Raw genomic sequence first — 3,956 nt, forward strand, 5'->3', positions numbered from 1 at the left:
CGAGCCCCTCTGGCGTCAGAGTTTCTGCCTGAAGCCCAGCTCTGCAGCCACTAGGCAGCTTTGTAACCGCCCTGGAGCCCTCTCCCAAGCCTTGGACCAAATGGAAACAATAACGCTTTTTGCAGAAGGAAAAAAAAAGCCTAGTTGAAACACAAACAGAATAAAGAGAAAAAAAGAAATATATATATATATATTCATGTTCTTTTAACATATGAATTGCCCCACTTTATCTGTGTGAAATACGTTTGTTCCCGTTATCGGGCTGGTTCTCAAGCTTTGCTGCTCGTATGAATTACCTAAAGAGCTTTTTTTTTTTTTTTTTTTTTAGTATTAAATATTTTTTTAAATTAGTTTCTGCTTTATAACAAACTGAATCAGTTATACATATACATCTGTTCCCATATCCCTTCCCCTAAAGAGCTTTTAAGAGAAACTTTGGTGTCTGGGTCCCAGCCCCAGAGATTTTGATTCAGTAGGTCTAGGGAGGAGCCTGGGCACGGGGAGGTCTCAGAGTTCCCCAGGTGATTCTAATATGCAGCAACTTTGTGAACCACCTCTTGGCTTCAATCCAGCTAGTGATCAGATATTAAATCTAAGACACATGGCCTAGTGCGTGAGCTCTACTGCTAGGTGTGTTCCATTTTCTTCCTCCTGGAAGATTCCTGCCAGGGAAAATGATTGATAGTTGTGTTACTTCTCTGAAATGGATAGAAATTTCCAATTAGCGTGAACAGGGGAGGGTGAATGGGTGAATGCAATAAGGTGTATCATTTATGTATTTCCCTATGTGTATGGCTAGAAGCTTTTGCAACTGACGTCTGCCCTACTTTTCATGCGAATGGTAATGCTTGTCCTCCTAATGCAGCTGTAAACTTTATAAGCCCATAGGTAGACAGCATCACAAAATATTTACCCCTCCCCACTGGCCCACTCTCAAGCTTCACTCCCCTTCCCCAATACACAAATGTACATCAATGTGCTGGAGACCAATATCAACACACTGACCTTCAATTCTTCTACTTTGCAGCTTCCCTCTTATCAGGAGATGTCAGCATTTAGTGCCCAGAGGAGGCATTTCCAGTCATCTCAGCTTAGAGGTCAAATATCCAAATATCCAAAGTAAAAAAGGTTAAAGAAAAGAAGAAGAAGAAGAAGAAAGCAAGGAAGAAAAGAAGGAAACAATTTTCTTATCTCATAGTAATAAGGCAGTTTTCCTTAAAAAAAAATAAAGACTTAAGCCTTAAATTCTCTTTCCTAATCAAAATGTGCTTTTCCGTCTTTAGACTATTCCTCTTATATCCTGTATTATTCATGATGTTTAATTCTTGAAATAGCACATGGCTGAAAACAGAAGCTAACCTCTTGTCCACTATGAATTAAATCTTCTTTTCCTAGGACCCGTCTACAATGTACAATTTGGGGTTTGCCAACATAATTATTTTCTCTGAAATAAGGTACAGCATTTTGCCTTTTCAATATAGAGTTATACAATACATTGTTAACACAACATAGTCAATATAGTCAATACAACTATAACACACATGATATGATGCCACTTTGGTGATTTTCTTCATCCATGTAATTCTGAAATTTGACAGTATAGTTTTCATATTCTAATGAGCTGAGTATTACCTTTGCAAGGATAGAAAAATAAAATAAATTCATAATATTCTTGTGTGGTTTGCCCCTGGGGTGGATTACCATAATGGGGGCATATTTGAGCCTTTCTCCAAGTCATTAAAAAACCTCCAGCGAGTAGCCCCTTGTCCTCTCCAGGAAATTGCGGCAAAGTAGCTTTAATCACAATAATCCTGGGGGGAGAAATCTCGGAAATAAGACATCTGCTTCTGTGCCTTGTTGTTTTGCAGAATAGCAATGATTGCTTTAGCAGCTTCTATTGCCATATGTGTATAGTAAGTAAATGAACATAAAATTGAATGAACGCATAAAAGAAGGATAAACTCACCCAGTTTAACAAATCCACTCTCTCACCTGCTGTGCCCTGAAACGTGAAAGAAAGAATCACAGGATCATAAGGATTCATAAAATAACAGTCTCTGTTAACAATATTGACAGGAGGTATAAGGATGATTTGTCTGATGTGGGACCAACAGCTTAACTGCTTAATTCTTTTTTTTAAGGGCAAATCATTCATTTATTGTTTAAAGATTGCAAGACAACATCTGAATTTTTGTAGCACAATTTAAATGTTTTACTTTTTTGATAAAGCAGAGTATAATAGAAAAACAATTAGTTTCCAGTAATATCTATATCTCTATTCAGAATTAAGTCTTCCACAGACATGTAACCTGGAAACAAAAGCCTGTTCCAATAAGCAAAGCTTCAACAGAGCGGCTGCTTTTCAGGCCAGGGAAAGGTTCATCCCTATAGGATGATGATGTGCTGTGTAAAATGGCTGCAAGGTCACAGCCTTGAGGGCGTTGGAAGTCTGTTATCCTATTCCACATTAAGTAGTTTGGTGAACTTCAAACGACCGTTCGTCTGCAACCAAGCTGCCAACCTTTAACTGATATTTCAAACAGGTAAAAAATAAATGAAAAGAAATCCCTACACTGATGTTCCTTGATTTACACTGTTAAATGGTTCATTAACATGTAATTCTGGCTAAGAATTACATTTGAGACTCCTTGCTCAGATTTTGGTTAACAGGACTAATCTTTAGAAATTCAAGTTCTTATTAATCAATAATTTGTCAGCTAGGATACATTCAGGCATCAGCTGCAACTACAGAATAGGTGCACTGCCTCAGCGCTTTGGAAAGACATAATCTACAACACTACTAGCAGACAAAATATCTGTTACTAGACAGCATATGTGCAGTACAGCAAGACAAAAACATATATTCATATGTGCCGCGGACCAGCCGGAGAAAGAGGATTTCACCGCCCAGGGTCAGAAGGGACGGGGTAAGGAACTGAAGTAGCACCGACGAATGGGGTCAGAAGGACCAAGACAACTGATGGTTGCAAGGTAAGTTTTATTATGCTACGGTTGCAGATTATATAGACTAGAAAAGGGAAGGTTGCCAGATGGTGGTTTACATTATCTATAGACTGTCTCGGCTCAAGGTTAACTTCCCTGGGAGAAAACCCATAAGCCCAAAATCATCCAAAATAACCTGCATGTGCAGGGAGGAGACAGCTTTGCTTGTCTCATTTTACATTCTTTCTGATTTCTGGGCCCTGCTGATTTATCTCCCATGGAATGGAACAAGGAGGGGAACAAGTACGGACAGTCCCTTCGAGCAGAGGCGGCATGCCTGGCATATCCGTAGCCTGATCTCAAGGCTGACTGTTTCCTTCAGTTCCCCCTTTTTTATTTTTTAATTTTTGCTGCAAAATAATTCCATGAAGCGTAGTGCCGAGAGTAGTATATTGTTGCATGAGGATACGAAACAGACATGAGAAGATTATTATCAATAATAGGCAAATTATGGCCAGGGTAATAAATCCTGACAACCCTCCAGTAATCCACGACTGAGTTTTTAACCACTTTAAATGGTCCAGTAAAGTTTTAATTACATCTTCTTGTGAAATATCATCAAGATGTGCATTTTGCATATCCTGAATTTCAGCATTTAATTTGTTAAGATCAAGACTAATATTATTATCTGACCAAACACTCAGCAGATGCATTTTTACTTTTTCCCATTCCCAAATACAGTCATTGTACTTGTAAGGAGTAACACAAATCCATGTATACTTTTCATGACAAGCTAAACGCATCCTCAATTTTAATGCTGCCATCTGATCTCCAATCCCCAAAATTGTGTTTTTAAATTCATCTAACTTGTTATTCATCTGTAAATCTATGTGACTTTGTAAAGATAAAGCAAGACTGGTATTTTGAGATAATTGATTAGCAAAGTGAGCATGATTAATACTCTGTGAAAGAGAAAGACGGGCAGTAGCCGTGGTAGCAGACAGAGCAGCCAA

This window comes from Hyperoodon ampullatus, assembly GCF_949752795.1.
Source record: "Hyperoodon ampullatus genome assembly, contig: scaffold_442, whole genome shotgun sequence".
Classification (NCBI taxonomy): domain Eukaryota; kingdom Metazoa; phylum Chordata; class Mammalia; order Artiodactyla; family Ziphiidae; genus Hyperoodon; species Hyperoodon ampullatus.